This window comes from Ornithodoros turicata, chromosome 2 (genome assembly GCF_037126465.1).
Source record: "Ornithodoros turicata isolate Travis chromosome 2, ASM3712646v1, whole genome shotgun sequence".
Classification (NCBI taxonomy): domain Eukaryota; kingdom Metazoa; phylum Arthropoda; class Arachnida; order Ixodida; family Argasidae; genus Ornithodoros; species Ornithodoros turicata.
In genome coordinates this window covers 13878546-13900717 of record NC_088202.1, presented here as the reverse complement: position 1 = coordinate 13900717, position 22172 = coordinate 13878546, and positions in this window count along the sequence as shown.

The following is a 22172-nucleotide window of genomic DNA, read 5'->3' as shown; positions in this document are numbered from 1 at the left end:
TGTCTCCTTTTGTTGCTCAAGACGTCGGGTGACCTCAAAGAGAGAAACAGTGCGAGGCCCATTTGTACGTTGTGCAATGTCACATACACTGGAAAGCAACTCATGGCAAAGAGCAGCTTTTTTGTGACACTTTCTTTGAGAAAACAACTGGAAACGCTTCTTGAAAGCAACCCAGTGAAGTCCGCATTGCTGAAACAACTGGAGAGCGTGACAGACAACAGCGACGTGCTGAAGGACATCACAGATGGGGCTCTGTACAGGCACTTCAGGGAGAACTGCAAGAAGTACGACATCACCCTTATTGTTAACAGTGACGGCAGTCCTGTGTTTGAGTCGAGTACTTATTCCATATGGCCAGTGCAAATTATGGTCAACGAGCTCCCTCCATCACTTCGGTTTCAACATGTAATCACATTTGCACTGTGGTATGGTGCCTCACACCCCAGGATGTCACTTCTGATGCAGGCACTTGTGGACCAAATGAATGTACTGCTAAAAGAAGGCGTGAACTGGACTGTGGATGACCGTTCGTTCAACTCAAAGGTGAGCCAGGCTAGATGCATGCTGATGCCTGGTTGATGACAAAGAACCCATGTGTAACATCACAGTTACACAATGGTATCTTGCACATGTACAGAACATTTTTGTGCTACTGACTGTGTTGCCCAGTTGCAGAGCATAACAATGCACACCAGGACTCACCACTGTGTCTCCTTTCAGGTGTACTGTATATGCAGTGTCGCAGATGCCCCAGCGCGAGCTACAATGCAAAATATGAAACAATACAACAGTTATTACGGATGTGGATGGTGCCTCCATCCCGCAACGGTCTTCGAAGGTCAGGATACATCACTGCATACTAATACTGTATGAAATCTTACGGGATCTTACATTTCAACAGGCGTCATAAAGTATCCAGTGGATGACGGACCGTTTGACGATAGGACGGATGACGGCTTTGTAGAGGACATGATTTCAGCGGCATCGAGACAGGAGCCGGTTCATGGAATCAAAGGACCATCACCAATGTTGAACATCCCTGGTTTCCGCATTGTGTGGGGATTTAGCCCTGACTATATGCACTCTGTGCTACTTGGTGTAACTCGTCAGGTTACTGAGCTATGGTTATCGCACAGTGAGGCAAGCTTCTATGTAGGCATGCCAGAAACAGTTGCGCTCATTAACGCAAGGTTGTGCAGCATAAAGCCGCCTAGGACATTTACGCGACTGCCTCGCTCACTTAAAGTTAGAAAATATTGGAAAGCTTCTGAATGGGAGCATTGGTTACTATATTTCTCTGTTCCCTGTCTGACTGGCATCCTCCCAAACAAGTATTTGGAGCATTTCTGCCTGCTTGTTTCTGCGATCCACCTGTTCTTGCAGAGTGAAATTACACACGCAGACATTGATAATGGCACAGAAGCCCTAGTCAAATTTGTTGCTCTTGCCCAGTCCCTTTATGGAAAATCTCAAATGACATCTAATATGCATACCCTGTTACATATCCCAAAATCTGTTGTCTTGATGGGTCCTCTTTGGTCACACTCGTGCTTCGGCTTTGAAAACAACATTGGTAAGCTGCTGTTGCTCGTCAAATCATCAAAAGGTGTACCAGTACAAATACTGTCACGTCTCATGCTGCACCAGAGTCTCCCAGCGATGAAGAGCATGGTGAGCCAGAAGGCACAAGAGTATTTTGATGTCAGTTGTAACACCGGTGATGTGGATGTTCCTGTGCCCCTTGGGAATGGAAAACATGCAGATGATGCGTTAGAAAGATTTGTTAAGGAGTGTGTCGTGGAGACTGCCACTGTAGTGGAGTACTTCAGAGTGCAGGTTGGAGGCACAGTGTTTCATAGTGTAAAGTATGATGTTCCTACTAAAACTGACTCCACAGCATTGTACATTAACGGCGTGTATGCAAAAATTGAAAGCATAGTCTCTGTTAAGGAGGATGACGAAGAAACATTTTACATAGTGTCCCACAAGTATGTCGTCCGACCTATTCCTGGTGTTCCCCACTTGAAACAAGCCCAAAAAACACCACAGAAAGCACTTCACATGTTGAGCAATAGTGTTGTGCAGTGCTTGTGTATGCATGTTGATGGTAAATTTGTGTTTGCCGATTTATGTAAAACATTCAAGCGGTCATAAGTTATATGTACGGGGTGACATTTTTTGTGAATATGTGGTATGGTGGCTGGCCGCTCCACAATGTTGTATTCTTGCATTGCATTCCACCTTGCTGTGCCAAACTCTGATGCCTCCTGAGGGAAAGAAATGCAATGGGGCACGCACATTTTCATCACTTAGCATCATGCGCAGGAGTAGAATTCAAAACTTTTCAGAATATGGTGATTTTCCAAAAACGTATTGCTGTGCCTTTTTCAGCAAATGTGAAAACAAACCCTATGTTAATCAATTGCAATTGCAAATAAATTGTTCAAAATAAGTGGGTATAACAGTATTAGTGACTTTGTTGAACTTCTGAATGACACATGAAAAAATTTTATTTCATGGAGTGTTGCTGAGCTACCTTCATGGAACAGTTTGCCAACTTTCCACTTTGGAGTACAAATTCTGAAACCACTTGCAGCCAAATGGAACGCTTTCATGCAAACATGAAATGTTTTTGTGTCCCATTTGAGATCCAGTTGGCACTGAAGTGGAACCATTCAGTCCAACATGGAATCCAGCTCCATCCTAACTGGAAAGCTGTTTGATGGAATTGAATACCAGTTACCTGCATAGTGGAACCATTTAAATCTGAAGTGGAAGTATGGCATCCCACTTCAGACCACTTTGGTGCTGAAGTGGATCCACTTGGTATTCCAGTTCTGATTTTCACCTGGGTGCTTAACCCAAAAAGTGTTCGAACTCCGTATTACAATGCACGGACTCACGGCACGGATAAACATGCCCACTGTGACACATGCGCAAAGGGAGCCGGACACCGAAATGTACCTAGGTGGTAGATGATTTCGTATATCTGCACGAGTGGAGCAACAGAAAGGTTTTTCTGCATTGAAATTATGTATACCCTTTTAGTACACACACAAACCATGCCCATGTTGTAAAGTTTTTCTGTTTACGATCATACCTCTACTTCCAACACCCAGGATCGCTCGCACCTCTTGCTGGTAGCTTTGCCGATGGGTCTGATTTGGTATTTTCGCTCGTTTTACCTCGCCGAGATACAATGTACCTCGCCGCACATCTAATTTTTGATGTAATTATTTTACTGCTTCTGTAAATCATGTAGTTATCCCCGTATAAAGGAACGCTGTATCGGCAATAAAACATGAAATTTCATGGTATACTAGTGTTGTACCTGTACTCGCGTGTACACGACATACGTGAACCCTCAAGAGCCATCCCTGTGCCCGTAGCTCAGTCGTATTATCTCTGCACGCACGGTCTTACTGTGGATAAATAGAATAACTGAGTCAGGGAACAGGGAAGATAAAAGGGAATACCGGAGCTCTTTGGCTGCACGTTGAACATATAAGCCCCAACGTCGCCACACCAGCACCGGACAGCTGTTTCGGCATTATTGCGTCATCATCAGCAATTCGTAGGTGGGCGACGTTTGAGCGAGTGGCGTCGGAAGTTAAAGTTAACAGAAAGTGCTTTAATGAAATTGATGCGCTACTAAGAGAGTACAAAGGAAGGGTTATCAACTCCTAGAACCGGATGTTAAATCCATTTTATCCACCGTTTGAGCGGCCTAAGAACGCTCGTAACGTGATATTATACAGCTTCAAGTTGTAAAGCCCAATATAGGTTACGACCAGACTCTACCTCATATCGTTCTCGTACGTCTCATTGACCCCCTGCTGGACTTTACTATTGCCTGCCGCTGCAATAGAGCTAAAGTGTCACTCCTCCGTCGTCTTCGAATCAATGTTGCACGGACACCCTCACTCCAGTATAAAATGCGCCAAACGAATTCCCAAAATTGTGCAACTCGTTGTATGGAGGCCAACATTGAGCAGTGATTTTCAGTGGATTTCTTTCTGAGGAGATATTAGTTCATTTAAATCACAACGAATGTCAGCGTTCAAATCACGATTAAAATTAGAGATTAACTAACGCAACCCTGCTCGTGCGTGCTACAGTGATAAGCTAGCCACCCACATTATTTTGTTTTTTCACGTTGTATCGATATTCACGCAGTTGTTTTGTCCTCTTTGTTCTAACCTTGGTCGTGTCTCCTCCTTATATTTTCCATTCCCCACTGTTCCCCACTCCTCCCCGCTGTCCTCTCCTCATTGGTCAACGTGAGGACGCCGGTCATAGCCACAGTTGCTTCTCGGCGCGAACACGGAATTAAAAAATAAAAATAATGCATTTGCCATTATGCAGTTTTACAGGCTTAAACAAATGTTGACGGAACACGTCACTGGCGTATTTCTTCATCAGAGTGCCCTCTGCCAGATATCAGGAAGTTAAAAGCGAAACGGGCGACCGGCTATTTTGTTCATCTCCCAGTATGTGTGTCCGCTGCAGTTTCCTATTCGGGTGCCGCTCCAATGGAGAAACGCGATAACTCAGTGTTGCGCAAACTTTTGTCTCAAGCTGTACTAAGAACCCTGCTTCAGCCCACTAGTTACCTATATTTCCCATACAAAGACGACCGCAGTCCTTCTTGTTCTGACTTTCGTCCCCTCTCATTACTGCAGATTTTCATTCTCCAATGGCATGAACTTCAACGCTTCAGCCCACTAGTTACTATATTCCAAACTGATAGAAAAACACTAATATGTGATACTAGCTGAATGATAAACATATTCACACTACTAGTAAGAAGTAACTAAATACTGAAGTGCTAGTAAAATATAGCATTCTAAACTGCTACAAAAACTCTAAACGATTATAGAAACTGAACACTAAACAATATACGCTCTGCTACAATGAACCGATTACTAAAGTGCAAATACGCATTCCAACCTGCTACCAAAAATATTAATCGATTATAAGCGTTAAGTTAAGCGTTCCTTACTCTGCTACTAAGAATTAACTGCATCCTAATGTGCTACTGGAATATACATTCAAAACTGATACCACAACACTAAACAGTTACACTAACTGAGTGCTAAACCGCTTGTCACGCTACTGCGAAGAACTAACTAAATACTAAAATCTACATTCCAAATTGCTACTGAACACTAAATTATTATATTGCATAAACGCAAAACATTAGTCACTGTACTACGAACTAACTACATACTGAAGTACTACTAAAATATACATTCTAAATTGCCACTACACCACGAGGCGATTATACTATCTAAATTCTCAACAGTACTCACTCTACTACTACGAACTAATTTAATGCTAAAGCATTACTAAAATATACATTCTAAACTGCTACTACAGCACTAAGCGATTATACTATCTAAATTCTAAACACTAGTCACTCTACCACTACCCACTAATCAATACTAAAGTATTACTATCTACTAACATATACTTTCTAAACTGCTACTAAACACTAAACTACTATACTAGCTAAATGCTGAAAGTTAGTCACCCTACTACTAAGAACGAACTGTATAATAAAGTGCTACAAGAATGCACACTCCAAACTACTACAAAACTGCTAAACGATTACTATACGATATAAGTGGTAAACGTTAATCACTCTACTAGTAAGAATAAACTAAATACCGAAGTACTACTAAAATATAGCATTCTAAACTGCTACTAAAAATCTAAACCATTATACTATAATACGATTATTACGATTACGACATACCATAATACGATTATATTACATCAAAGGAAAACGTTAGGTACTCTACTACGAACTAAATACACTAGTTCTAAACACTAGTCACTCTACTACTACGAACTAATTCAATAGTAAAGCATTATTAAAATATACGTTCTTAACTGCTACTAAAACACTAGGCGATTATACTATCCAAATTCTAAACACTACTCACTCTCCTACTACAAACTATCTCAATACCGAAGTACTACTAAAATATACATTATAAACTGCTACCAAAACACTAAACGATTATACTAGCCGAACGCTGAACCTTACTGACTACTACTAAGAACTATCTAGACACTCAAGTGCTACTAACATAAACCTTCTAAACTGCTACAAAACACTAAACGATTATACAAACTAAATACTGAAAGTTGCTCACTGTGCTACTAAGAACTAACTGTATACCAAAGTGCTACAGGCATGCACATTGCAAACTGCTGCTAAACAGCTAAACATTTACTATACTAAATAAGTGCTGGACGTTAGTCACTCCACTAGTAAGAACAAACACTGAAGTACTACTAAAATATAGCATTTTAAACAGCTACGAAAACTCTAAACAATTATACTAACTGAACACTAAACGTTAGTCGCACTGCTACGATGAACTAACTGATTACTAAAGCGCAAATACACATTCCAACCTGCTACCAAAAATATTAATCGATTATACTACCTAAACGTTAAATGCTCCTCACTCCGCTACTAAGAATTAACTACATGCTAATGTGCTACTGGAATATACATTCAAAATTTATACCACAACACTAAACCGTTACACTAACTGAATGCTAAACCGCTTGTCACTCTACTGCTAAGAACTAACTAAATACTAAAATATACACTCTAAATTGCTACTAAACACTAAACGATTATATTGCATAAATGCAAAACATTAGTCACTGTACTACGAACTAACTAAATACTGAAGTACTACTAAAATATACATTATAAACTGCTACCAAAACACTAAACGATTATACTAGCTGAACACTAAACATTACTGACTACTACAAAGAACCATCTACACACTAGAGTGCTACTAACATATTCTTTCTAAACTGCTACTAAAAACTAAACGAGTATACTAACTAAATGATGAAAGTTCACCCTACTACTAAGAACTAACTGTATACTGCAAGAATGCACATTCCAAACTACTACAAAACTGCTAAACGCTTACTATGCGATATAAGTGGTAAACGTTAGTCACTCTACTAGTAAGAATTAACTACATACTGAAGTACTACTAAAATATACATTGTAAATTGCCACTACACCACGAGGCGATTATACTATCTAAATTCTAAACATTAGTCACTCTACTACTACGAACTAACTCAATAGTAAAGTGTAGTAATAGTAAAGTCAAATGTTTAAGTCTGGCGACACCCAATTAGCTAATAACTACCGACCCATATCACTAACAAGTATCTGCTGTAAACTGCTAGAACACATTATTTATTCACATGTTGCGAGATTTCTTGAGAAGAATGACTTCTTCTATCCACTCCAACACGGTTTCCGTAGGGACCGTTCCTGCGAAACTCAGCTTGCATCTTTTCTTCATGACCTCTTTTCTAACGCTGACGTATCTGCACAAACTGACGCCGTATTTCTAGATTTCCGTAAGGCTTTCGACAAAGTGCCTCATAATTACCTTTTACAGAAACTTCGTGCTACTAATATTAGTAGTATGGGATCAGCTCAAGTATCCGGAAACTCACACAGTCATCTGGACGCCATTAATTAGCAATTAGAGCAATTTGGAACCCCCCCACATTAATCAGGACCCACCAGGAAGTCATTACACTAATTGGGGATCATCTAAGACACGTCCAGACCACTGTGTGAGTTTCCGGCTACTTGAGCTGATAAAAAATAAAAAATAGGTAGAAAATAAAATAAAAAGATAGAGATAGAGTGGAGAGAAGGAGTTTAGTTGAAGATCAACGACGCCATCTTGTAGAAAGCGGTCCGGAACGGCCGCTGACTGTCGCTGGGCGACGGAGCACGGAGGCAGGTTGCAAAGCATTGCAGCACCAGTTCCGGACATCCTGTGACGTCAGCTGTGACGTCATCATGGCATGTCTGGGCAAGTTAGGACAGCTCTGGACATGCAAGGAGAAAAACACTCGTAATACAGAGGCTGGGAAAGCAAGAGTATGCAAACCATCAATAGCTAACAAGAAAATAGAACTAGTTACACAACAAATGATCCCACCACAACAGGAGCGCAGAACCATGCGACTGCTCCATCCGAGAGGCAGGCAGAAACTGACTCGTAATGCTTTTTTGTCCGGTATAAAGCCCCGCAGCTGCACCCCCTAGCGGTTACTTTCTCAACTAATCTCACAACAAAATTATTAAGAATCACGCCAGCGCTACTGCCGTTCCCAAGGCAGAAGATGATAGAAAATGCCGGGGATGCCCGGTCAACAGCAACCAGCACTGGCACGAAAATCGCAAACAAAGCGGGAACAAAGTTGACGAAAGCATTAGTTACGCAACAAATCACCTCACCACAGCAGGAGCGCAGACCGATGCGACTGCTCTCCGTCACAACCAGCCAGAAACTGAGCGAGCGCGGGGAGCGCACGTCTGCTTTCTGCGACAGCCGGAGAGAAACTGACTGGGGCGCCGCTCCGCGGCCGCTACGCATACGCGCTCCTAGCGCCCTCTGGGGCGACCACCTCCGAGAGGCTAAGAGTGAACAGCATTCCTGCGTCCTCTTCTCTCGTTGCTCATTGGTCGTGAGGCTAAGTGAGAAGAGCATTCCTGCGCCCCCTGCTGGCCGTTCTCATTGGTCGTGAGGCTAAGAGAGAAGAGCATTCCTGCGCCCCCTGCTGGCCGTTCTCATTGGTCGTGACGTCATCCTATTGTCTCAGGGCTACCCTGTTTTTTTTCCACTAATGCTCCTTTGGTCAATCTACAATGAAGCCACAGTATGACGTCACCATGCACCTGCGTGGCTCAAGGGCGCGTACACTGTAGACAGGGGACCTATTATTTATTGAATCACTATCCCATGATTATTTCCTTTATTCTTCTATAACGATTGCATAGGAAACTATTGCAGAAGAGCACCATGCATGAAAGCTGATCGTAGGAATTCCAAAGTCTTACTAAATGAGACTTGCAAAAGAACAAAATATCCTAACACGTAACTCCATCAACGACAAATAAGAGGACTAGACACTCAACAAATCAGCACAGAGTACGGGTAACCAGGAGCGCAGAACTCAGGGCAGCACTATCGTCAAGACAACAATGTTCCTTGTCAAAAGAGAAAAAAATACTAAGTGTCAACAAAGGAAAGCATGCATATCGGGGCATGTCAGGACACGTCAGGACAAATCGTACGACTGCTGGGCAACAGAGGAAAACAAACACTTGAACAGAGTGAAAAAGGCACTCACCATCATTTTTCCTGTTCACAGCATTCCCTCATTGTAAATCCACTCGTCACAAAATCCACCTGCATCGTCGAACACCATTCACCAGTGACGAACCACATCCGCACCCCATCAGAGGCAGACAGAACCCCACCGAAGCTACGCTCTTCCACTGACGGCCAACGCCAGGAGCAGAATTTGCGTGTCGAGACCCGTCAGTGTCCAAAAGAGAAGTGAATCCTTGCGCCCCCTGCTGGCGGTTCTCATTGGTCGTGACGTCATCCTATTGTCTCACGGCTACCCTGTTTTTTTCCACTAATGCTCCTTTGGTCAATCTGCAGTGAAGCCACGGTATGACGTCATCATGCACCTGCGTGGCTCAAGGACGCGTGCGCTCTAGACAGGGGACCTATTATTTATTGAATCACTATCCCAAGATTATTTCCTTTATTCTTCTATAACGATTGCATAGGAAACTATTGCAGAAGAGCACCATAGACAAGAGGAGATTGTAGCATTTCATTCCCAAAGTCTTACTGTACAGGAAAAAAAAAATGGTTCAGCAAAACATAAAGTCACACACCTGTCCCCCTCACGGTTACTCTCTGAACTAAATGAATCGCAAAATTATTAAGAATAGCTCTACTCCCATTCAAGGCAGCACTATCGTCAAGAATATGCCTTGTACAAAAAGAAAAAAACTACATGTAGAAGGAAAGCATGTCAGAACAAGCCCAGGCATGTCAGCACATGTTTGTCAGACAAGGAGGGAAAAAGCGAAAAGAAACAAAGAAGGAAACCAGCATCAAACTATTTCTAAGCACACGCACTCCTCTTATTCAAAAACAGTGCTCATCATAAATCTGCCCAGGACAATACACACTATTTTTCTATTGCCACACTTTTTTCCAGTAACGGTCAATGCATTGCTACAGACTGCGTGACGTCATCACATCCTGTCTGAAGAAGACACCGACAAAGACTCCTATTATTTATTGAATCGCAAGATTATTTCCTTTGTCCTACTCTTAATGACATTGATTCTCTCATTAAAATTCAACAAAAAAGCACCCCGCATATTAACGATTTTCACCCCAAAGGCTCATCATGGTCATTAGAATTACAGTAAACTGCCACTGCTCTTTTAAAATAATAAGTGAGACCACTCAACATCACCTCCAGGCTTATGTAATACGTGACCCTTTCTATGCTCATACATTCGTTGTCTGAGGCTACACCTGCGAGCAAAAAAGGCGCGGAAGCCGGGTGGGCAAAGTTCCATTCGCACATTGCGAGCATAAAGGCGGGAAAGCCTGGGAGCAAAGTTCTATTCGCGCATTCCAAAGCACAAGACAGAACGCCTTTACGGGAACACGATAGCATTCCTATACTATATTAATGATTATTGCATTGCAGTTTAGAAAAACTACAACTAAACTATAATTTTAGGAGCCCATTAAAATTCTACTTTCTATGGAAACTATAATTGCCCTATTACTTGGATCGCTACTAATGAAGCGCTCCAATTTTTTCTCTCTTCCCATTTCAGCCTTGTCATGCAGGGAAGCAGACTCATATCCTAAATAATTAATTTACACTGAGGGTGCCGTGCTTCAGGAATTCCTATCCTGCGCTCAGATGCAAGCATTTCTTCACGGATACCTTTCAGTGATAACACAGTGCGCTTACTCGGGCAATCGCGCGCGTCCAAACCGCGAGAACGGGTCCGCGTTGCGCTCGCGCCGCGGGGAATCGCACGCGTCGCGAGTCCAAACCGCGAGACCGGGGCCGCGCGCGCGCTTCGCGGTTCGGGCGCACTGTTTTATCACTTAAACAGCAACAGAGCTGACATCGTAGTACCCTCGCGATAAATCTTTTATTCCAGCGCCGGCAGAATGTATTCAGAAAAGGCTTCGTGTGTGTAAGGTCAGCCCAAGGCGTGTTGATAGGAGCGCGCTGCTCTGTTGGGTACCCAAGCTTGCAGCCAGCGATGCTGGAATGATTATTTTATTTTATTTTATTTGGAGTCATTATCGGCTCACCTATTTAGTGAAGACCTATGAACACGGTTTGGTTTAAAAATGATGAGAGCTACAGTGTGCAGCGAATGATGTTCACATTTACGCGTCTGTATAATGATCGCTGCGTAGAAACACGGCACCGTTTTCTTCGTAGCGAACATGCATTCCTTTCTTTCTTTATTGGTTCGCGCCGGCCGAGTGACGATATCCTATTACATCCGGAACGAGGACCGATTGTCTTGCGTAAGCATACATGTCTGTGCCGTCTTTTGACGATGGCAGGATAATTATTGACCTGAGGAATAATATGGATTTATGTGGTTGTGAAAATAGACTTTGTGTTTGTGAGTGTGAAAATGTTAGTGTGTGTGTGTGTGCCTGTGTGTGTGTGCGCGCGCGCACGCGCTGGGACCCCACTTGACAAGTAAGTGTTTGCCTTTTCGTGTGGCACGAGTGATACATTTATGTACTATTGCGTGAAATAGTGGTTTAAAAAATAAGGGCAGTCGCGTTTGCATTGCTATCTGTAGGATAGGACGAGCGTTTTTAATGGAATTGCCTCGCGAACCTGGCGAAGTCTTTGTTTTGGGCAGGGTATTTTATGAGTGCCCGACGCCGGTCCTGCTGTTTGTTTGTTTGTTTGTTTGTTAGTATGTATCTGTCACGTTCGTAGCGCTGTTCAAGCGCTAGCCGCGTAGCGATACGCGGTGATTCTCCGATTATTCCTGAGCGGTACGACTTAAGCCTTTTCCCTGCTCACTTAAGGAAATTTTTGTATCCCTGTCCTGTGACACAAATGCGTGTAATTTTTCGCGGTTCTTTTCTTCTGTCACTGCTTTTACTCGGAATGTAGGTGAGGGGGGAAAAAGTCAGCATCCAGGTAGAGCAGGAGAAAGCCGCTCGGCAGAGGAGAGTTCATGAGAATGGAATTTGTTTGTTTTTTGTTATATATCGTTGCGTGTCAGTATTCACTAGAGGTGTGCGAATATTCGAAATTTCGAATATTGTTCGAATATTGTTGATATTCGAACCCTATTCGCATTGGAAAATTTGATAATCGAGAAATTCGAATATTCGAAAATTTCGAATAATGGAGCACAAGCGCCAGCATTCCCGCTAAAATGAACAGAATTCCAGGTATTGGGATTAATCTTGCTAAAATTTCACGTTTGGCACGTCCTTAGCGCGATTTCCAATTGGAATCGGACTTCATGTGCATCCAGCAAAACCGCAAGTTGGCTTTACAGCATGCTTTTGCGCATTGCGTGCAGCCAACTTTAAGGCACAACGTCTGGTAGGCTACCTAGCCGATTTGATTTTTTTTATGTGTGCTTTCGTTATTTTTTAAAAGACAGACTCGAAGAAGTGTTTGTTTGTTTGTTAGTATGTGTCTGTCACCTTCGTAGCGCTGTTCAGACTTTATTTTCTTTGCAAAAATTCAGACTTTATGGTATTAAGCTGTTCGAGTAGAAGTGACTTTCTGCGCTCGCTTAAGATAGATTGTGTATCCCTGTCCTGTGTTTTCTTCACGCAGGGTCAATGCAAATGAGTATTTAGCATTATGCAATAATTATCTGATAGCAGAAAAGGGTGTCTTTGTCGCAGTTTATTAGCGTGTGCGTCGTTCTTTTATTTATTTATTTTCTCTTATAGCTATGGGGCGAGCAAAAGTGCGTGTAATATTTCGCTGCTCTTTTCTTATTTTCTCTACTTTTTATGTAGAAGAAAGCCTCCTGCGTAAAAGCTGAATAGTGTTCTACCAGTGGAAGTGGGGTTGTTTGTTTGATTTTGTTGGGTGTTCGATATCTTGACGAAGTAAGCAGAGCTTAATTTTGCAGGTTTTTGAGCAGAAATGCTGGTATCTGAGCACGGAGTACAAATTTATATATTTCTCTGCTCCCTAAGAAAATTTGTACGTCGTTTTCCAAGCAGACCGCGTTTAGTTTACGCAAAATAGAAAAATGAAGTTGTGTATGCTCTATGATGATCCGCCGCAGGCTTAGGCCTTTTCCCCGATCACCAGTGTTTTCGCATTCGATGTCGCATGTCTAGACTTGTTCAGTAGTGTTGCAATTTTTACCCTTCGCTAATATCTTGTTGCTGCCGTCTTGTGTTAGACGTTGAGCTTCGTAGCGATGTGCGGTAACGCTACGATTATTCCAGAGCGCTCCGTGTGTTTAATGCGTTGTCCTCTGTGCGTGCGTGCGTGTGCTTTTTCCCCTGATTTGTGACGTCATCGTGGCATGTCTGGTCTTGTTTAGCAGTGTTGCAGTTCTTCCCGCTGCTAGTATGTTGTTGGTATCATGTTGTGCTAGCCGCGTGGCGATGTGTGGTGACCTGAGGTCTTAAGCGTTTTCCCTGCTCACCTAAGGAAATTTGTGTATCCCTGTCCTGTGCTTTCTTTACGCAAGGGTAATGCGACTGTGTATGTGGCATTATGCAAGAATTATCTGGTGGCAGAAATAGGTGTCTTTTTCTCAGTGTATTGGCGTGCGCTACGGTTTCTTGCAGTTACAGCTATTGGAGCACACATGCGTGTAATTTTTCGCGGTTCTTTTCTCCTTTCACGGCTTTTACTCAGAATGTAGATGAGGGGAAACAGTCAGCATCCAGGTAGAGCAGGAGAAAGCCGCTCGGCAGAGGAGAGAGTTCATGAGAATGGAATTTGTTTGTTTTTTGTTATATGTTGAGTGTTAGTATTCGCTTTCCTCGATATGTTGAGGAAGTCAGCCGTTATAGGTATTTGTGCAGAAATGCTGGTATCTGAGTGTGTGGAGTAGAAATTCCTATAAAGCACCTCTCCTTGTGCATTCCTGAGCTGCTGTGTGCGCGCGCGTGCTTCTTTTTCCTGGTTTGCGACGTCATGATGGCATGTTGGGGCTTGCTTAGCAGTGTTGCAATTTTACCCGCCGCTATTATCTTGTTGTCGTTATCTTGTGTTAGCCGCGTAGCGATGTCCAGTGACTCTGCTATTACTCCTGAGGTCTTAAGCCTTTTCCCTGCTCACCTAAGGAAATTTGTGTGTCCCTGTCCTGTGCTTTCTTTGCGACAATGCATCTGTGTATGTGGCACTATCAGATACTAGACATGAGTGTCTTTTTCTTGGTTTATTGGCATATGCTTCAGGTTTTTTTAACTCAAGCACAAGTGCGCGCAATTTTTCGCTGCTCTCTTCCTCAGATCACCGATTTTACGAAGAAGACAGTCGCATGGTACAGCTGAGAAGAGGGTTTCTCTGATTGTTTGTTTGATTTTGTTGGGTGTTCGATATGTTGAGGAAGTCAGCTGTTAAAGGTATCCGTGAAGAAATGCTTGCATCTGAGCGCAGGATAGGAATTCCTGAAGCACGGCGCCCTCAGTGTAAATTAATTATTTTGGATATGAGTCTGCTTCCCTGCATGACAAGGCTGAAATGGGAAGAGAGAAAAAATTGGAGCGCTTCATTAGTAGCGATCCAAGTAATAGGGCAATTATAGTTTCCATAGAAAGTAGAATTTTAATGGGCTCCTAAAATTATAGTTTAGTTGTATTTTTTCTAAACTGCAATGCAATAATCATTAATATAGTATAGGAATGCTATCGTGTTCCCGTAAAGGCGATCTGTCTTGTGCTTTGGAATGCGCGAATAGAACTTTGCTCCCAGGCTTTCCCGCCTTTATGCTCGCAATGTGCGAATGGAACTTTGCCCACCCGGCTTCCGCGCCTTTTTTGCTCGCAGGTGTAGCCTCAGACAACGAATGTATGAGCATAGAAAGGGTCACGTATTACATAAGCCTGGAGGTGATGTTGAGTGGTCTCACTTATTATTTTAAAAGAGCAGTGGCAGTTTACTGTAATTCTAATGACCATGATGAGCCTTTGGGGTGAAAATCGTTAATATGCGGGGTGCTTTTTTGTTGAATTTTAATGAGAGAATCAATGTCATTAAGAGTAGGACAAAGGAAATAATCTTGCGATTCAGTATATAATAGGAGTCTTTGTCGGTGTCTTCTTCAGACAGGATGTGATGACGTCACGCAGTCTGTAGCAATGCATTGACCGTTACTGGAAAAAAGTGTGGCAATAGAAAAATAGTGTGTATTGTCCTGGGCAGATTTATGATGAGCACTGTTTTTGAATAAGAGGAGTGCGTGTGCTTAGAAATAGTTTGATGCTGGTTTCCTTCTTTGTTTCTTTTCGCTTTTTCCCTCCTTGTCTGACAAACATGTAATGACATGCCTGGGCTTGTTCTGACATGCTTTCCTTCTACATGTAGTTTTTTTCTTTTTGTACAAGGCATATTCTTGACAATAGTGCTGCCTTGAATGGGAGTAGTGCTATTCTTAATAATTTTGCGATTCATTTAGTTCAGAGAGTAACCGTGAGGGGGACAGGTGTGTGACTTTATGTCTTGCTGAACCATTTTTTTTTTTTCCTGTACAGTAAGACTTTGGGAATGAAATGCTACAATCTCCTCTTGTCTATGGTGCTCTTCTGCAATAGTTTCCTATGCAATCGTTATAGAAGAATAAAGGAAATAATCTTGGGATAGTGATTCAATAAATAATAGGTCCCCTGTCTAGAGCGCACGCGTCCTTGAGCCACGCAGGTGCATGATGACGTCATACCGTGGCTTCACTGCAGATTGACCAAAGGAGCATTAGTGGAAAAAAACAGGGTAGCCGTGAGACAATAGGATGACGTCACGACCAATGAGAACCGCCAGCAGGGGGCGCAAGGATTCACTTCTCTTTTGGACACTGACGGGTCTCGACACGCAAATTCTGCTCCTGGCGTTGGCCGTCAGTGGAAGAGCGTAGCTTCGGTGGGGTTCTGTCTGCCTCTGATGGGGTGCGGATGTGGTTCGTCACTGGTGAATGGTGTTCGACGATGCAGGTGGATTTTGTGACGAGCGGATTTACAATGAGGGAATGCTGTGAACAGGAAAAATGATGGTGAGTGCCTTTTTCACTCTGTTCAAGTGTTTGTTTTCCTCTGTTGCCCAGCAGTCGTACGATTTGTCCTGACGTGTCCTGACATGCCCCGATATGCATGCTTTCCTTTGTTGACACTTAGTATTTTTTTCTCTTTCGACAAGGAACATTGTTGTCTTGACGATAGTGCTGCCCTGAGTTCTGCGCTCCTGGTTACCTGTACTCTGTGCTGATTTGTTGAGTGTCTAGTCCTCTTATTTGTCGTTGATGGAGTTACGTGTTAGGATATTTTGTTCTTTTGCAAGTCTCATTTAGTAAGACTTTGGAATTCCTACGATCAGCTTTCATGCATGGTGCTCTTCTGCAATAGTTTCCTATGCAATCGTTATAGAAGAATAAAGGAAATAATCATGGGATAGTGATTCAATAAATAATAGGTCCCCTGTCTACAGTGTACGCGCCCTTGAGCCACGCAGGTGCATGATGACGTCATACTGTGGCTTCATTGTAGATTGACCAAAGGAGCATTAGTGGAAAAAAAACAGGGTAGCCCTGAGACAATAGGATGACGTCACGACCAATGAGAACGGCCAGCAGGGGGCGCAGGAATGCTCTTCTCTCTTAGCCTCACGACCAATGAGAACGGCCAGCAGGGGGCGCAGGAATGCTCTTCTCACTTAGCCTCACGACCAATGAGCAACGAGAGAAGAGGGCGCAGGAATGCTGTTCACTCTTAGCCTCTCGGAGGTGGTCGCCCCAGAGGGCGCTAGGAGCGCGTATGCGTAGCGGCCGCGGAGCGGCGCCCCAGTCAGTTTCTCTCCGGCTGTCGCAGAAAGCAGACGTGCGCTCCCCGCGCTCGCTCAGTTTCTGGCTGGTTGTGACGGAGAGCAGTCGCATCGGTCTGCGCTCCTGCTGTGGTGAGGTGATTTGTTGCGTAACTAATGCTTTCGTCAACTTTGTTCCCGCTTTGTTTGCGATTTTCGTGCCAGTGCTGGTTGCTGTTGACTGGGCATCCCCGGCATTTTCTATCATCTTCTGCCTTGGGAACGGCAGTAGCGCTGGCGTGATTCTTAATAATTTTGTTGTGAGATTAGTTGAGAAAGTAACCGCTAGGGGGTGCAGCTGCGGGGCTTTATACAGGACAAAAAAGCATTACGAGTCAGTTTCTGCCTGCCTCTCAGATGGAGCAGTCGCATGGTTCTGCGCTCCTGTTGTGGTGGGATCATTTGTTGTGTAACTAGTTCTATTTTCTTGTTAGCTATTGATGGTTTGCATACTCTTGCTTTCCCAGCCTCTGTATTACGAGTGTTTTTCTCCTTGCATGTCCAGAGCTGTCCTAACTTGCCCAGACATGCCATGATGACGTCACAGCTGACGTCACAGGATGTCCGGAACTGGTGCTGCGATGCTTTGCAACCTGCCTCCGTGCTCCGTCGCCCAGCGACAGTCAGCGGCCGTTCCGGACCGCTTTCTACAAGATGGCGTCGTTGATCTTCAACTAAACTCCTTCTCTCCACTCTATCTCTATCTTTTTATTTTATTTTCTACCTATTTTTTTATTTTTTATCAGCTCAAGTAGCCGGAAACTCACACAGTGGTCTGGACGTGTCTTAGATGATCCCCAATTAGTGTAATGACTCCCTGGTGGGTCCTGATTAATGTGGGGGGTTCCAAATTGCTCTAATTGCTAATTAATGGCGTCCAGATGACTGTGTGAGTTTCCGGATACTTGAGCTGATCCCATACTACTAATATTGACTGTAAAACCTATTATTGGATACAAAACTTCCTCACGAATCGCTCTTCCTTCGTAATATGCAATGATCATCGTTCCGATTTTTTCGCTGTAACATCTGGTATCCCTCAGGGATCGGTGCTTGGTCCCCTTCTCTTTCTTATTTATATTAACGACCTCCCTAATAATATTTCTTCCACCACATGGCTATTTGCCGATGACTGTGTTATCTATCGCAAGATTTCTTCCTTTTCTGATCAGGTTCCTCTCCAACATGACCTCTCACTAGTTCATTCGTGGTGTTTAACCTGGCAAATGCATCTTAACCTTAACAAATGTAATGTTATTACTTTTGCCCGTCGCAATTACGGCCGTTTTTCTCCATATCCATACTCACTAAACGACATTGCTCTACTAAAGTAAGCTCTTACAAGTCTCCTGGCATTCATCTCTCCCAAGACCTAACTTGGAACAAGCACATTGAATTCATTGCTGGCAATGCTAACCGGACTCTTGGCTATATTCGACGTAACCTGAAACTCGCACCCCAGGAAATTAGAAAACTAGCATACTTATCACTAGTACGTTCAAAACTGGAGTATGCCTCAGCTTTGTGGGACCCTCCTCAACAATACTTATCTTCCGCTCGTGAAGCCATCCAGAATAGAGCAGCCCGTTTTATCATTGGTGATTACTCACGTTATTCTTCAGTCTCGGTAATTAAACAACAACTTCAACTCCCTAACCTAGAAAAACGTCGATACATTGCAAGGTTGTCTCTGTTTCACAAGTTCATTCATACCATTCCGCCTAGCATTTCCCCTATCACTCGTCCTTCCACAATCTTTCCCCGCTTCGACCATTTGTACAAGGTAACTCGTTTCGCCAGCCACACTGATATCTTTGCTAAATCATTTTTTTGTAAGACTACTATTAACTGGAATGATCTTGCCTTGAATATTGCGGAGCTCACTGATCACACCACGTTTCATAGGAAGATATCATCTACCATTTAACCATTCACTAATAATCAATTGATTCCTTGCTTTTCGCACTGTTATTTGTCAAGTGTATTTATTGTTATACCTAATATCTGTACGACCCCACTCCCCCATGCAATGCTCGCAAGAGCCTTTGGGGTATTGTAAATAAATAAATAAATAAATAGTAAGGCATTACTAAAATATACGTTCTAAACTGCGACTAAAATTTGTCCTGAGCAGTGTGGCTTCATGGAAAGCAGATCTGTCGAAACTAACTTATGCTCTTTCTTGAATTACACATCTCCACTTCTTTGTAATCGTTATCAAGTTGACACGGTATATTTTGATTTCAAGAAAGCGTTCGATCGAGTTAACCATAAGCTGTTACTTTCAAAGGTTTGTCAGTTTGGATTGTGTAATAGATATTGTCAATGGTTGAAAAATTACTTGTTCGGAAGGAGGAACGTGGTACGAGTTGCCGGAACTTTTTCCGTTCCGTTCGAGTCTGTATCTGGAGTACCGCAAGGAAGTAACCTAGGTCCTCTCTTATTTTTGGTCTTTGTAAATGATCTTGCCGGTGTCGTGAAACATTGCCAGTTGTTAATGTTTGCTGATGACGTTAAGATTTTTCGTTCCGTATCTTGCTACGGCGATCACCTGTCCATTCAGGAAGACATAAATGCAATCAGCGACTGGAGTTACTTAAACAGCATGTCTCTAAATGTAAAAAAAAAACAAAGTTGTATCTTATACAAGGAAAAAATCGACATTACTGTTTGATTATGACATTAAAGGCGTCCAAATAGAGAGAGTGGAAACCATTCGTGACCTTGGGGTCATTTTCGATTCGGCACTGAATTTCAACAACCATGTATCATTCCTGTATTGCTCCGCAATGAGAATGATGGGCTTCATTTGTCGCATATCCAAGAATTTTAGAGACTTTCATAGTGTTGTCTGCTTGTTCTATTGTCTAGTACGAAGCAAGTTGGAGTTCGCATTCGTCGTTTGGAACTGTCTCTCTAACACACTCTCAGATCGCATCGAAAATGTGCAAAAGGAGTTTGTGCGAATTATTTACGATAGGTATTCACAAAGAAAATGGTTTTATGAATACAATCACCTCCTTGCGAAGCTTAAGATGACGTCACTGAAGCAACGTCGTTATATTCGGGATATGACTTTCTTGTTCAATGTCGTGCATGGTAAAATAGATGCTCCTTTATTGTTAGCCAGTGTCGATTTTCATGCGCCATCTAGACATTGTAGAGTTCATCGTACTTTTTATCCACGTTTTTGTCACCCGTCTTCTCCTTTGGCGCGCATCCAGTGTTGCTTTAATGACATTGAGAACAATAGTGTGGACATTTTTGCTAATTTTACTTTATTTTTATCCTCTTTGTAACTTTTTATCGTTTTGTAAGTTGGTCTTTGCACCTTCTTTGCTGGTTCTTTCCGTGCACCTCTATGTAGGCTCACGCTGTTGGCGGGCACGTGAAACTAATAAATAAATAAATAAATAAAACACTAGGCGATTATACTATCTAAATTCTAAACACTAGTCACTCTCATACTACGAACTAACGCAATACAGAAGTACTACTAAAATATACATTATAAACTGCTACCAAAACACTAAACGATTATGCTAGCTGAACACTAAACATTACTGACGACTAAAACGGACCATCTACACACTAAAGTGCTACTAACATATACTTTCTAAACTGCTAATAAAACACTAGGCGATTATACTATCTAAATTCTAAACACTAGTCACTCATACCACGAGGTAACTCAATATTAAGGCATCACTAGAATATACATCCTAAACTGCTACTACAACACTAAGCGATTATACTATCAAAATTCCAAACACTAGTTACTCTACTACCGCGAGGTAACTCAATACTAAGGCATCACTAGAATATACATCCTAAACTGCTACTACAACACTAAGCGATTATACTATCAAAATTCCAAACACTAGACACTCTACTACCACGAGGTAACTCAGTACTAAGGCATCACTAGAATATACATCCTAAACTGCTACTACAACACTAAGCGATTATACTATCAAAATTCCAAACATTAGTCACTCTACTACCACGAGGTAACTCAATACTAAGGCATCACTAGAATATACATCCTAAACTGCTACTACAACACTAAGCGATTATACTATCAAAATTCCAAACACTAGTTACTCTACTACCACGAGGTAACTCAATACTAAGGCATCACTAGAATATACATCCTAAACTGCTACTACAACACTAAGCGACTATACTATCAAAATTCCAAACACTAGTTACTCTACTACCACGAGGTAACTCAATACTAAGGCATCACTAGAATATACATCCTAAACCGCTACTACAACACTAAGCGATTATGCTATCAAAATTCCAAACACTTGTTACTCTACTACCACGAGGTAACTCAATACTAAGGCATCACTAGAATATACATCCTAAACTGCTACTACAACACTAAGCGATTATACTATCAAAATTCCAAACACTAGTTACTCTACTACCGCGAGGTAACTCAATACTAAGGCATCACTAGAATATACATCCTAAACTGCTACTACAACACTAAGCGATTATACTATCAAAATTCCAAACACTAGTTACTCTACTACCACGAGGTAACTCAATACTAAGGCATCACTAGAATATACATCCTAAACTGCTACTACAACACTAAGCGATTATACTATCAAAATTCCAAACACTACTTACTCTACTACCACGAGGTAACTCAATACTAAGGCATCACTAGAATATACATCCTAAACTGCTACTACAACACTAAGCGATTATACTATCAAAATTCCAAACACTAGTCACTCTACTACCACGAGGTAACTCAATACTAAGGCATCACTAGAATATACATCCTAAACTGCTACTACAACACTAAGCGATTATACTATCAAAATTCCAAACACTAGTCACTCTACTACCACGAGGTAACTCAATACTAAGGCATCACTAGAATATACATCCTAAACTGCTACTACAACACTAAGCGATTATACTATCAAAATTCCAAACACTAGATACTCTCACGAGGTAACTCAATGCTAAGGCATCACTAGAATATACATCCTAAACTGCAACTACAACACTAAGCGATTATACTATCAAAATTCCAAACACTAGTTACTCTACTACCACGAGGTAACTCAATACTAAGGCATCACTAGAATATACATCCTAAACTGCTACTACAACACTAAGCGATTATACTATCAAAATTCCAAACACTAGTTACTCTACCACCACGAGGTAACTCAATACTAAGGCATCACTAGAATATACATCCTAAACTG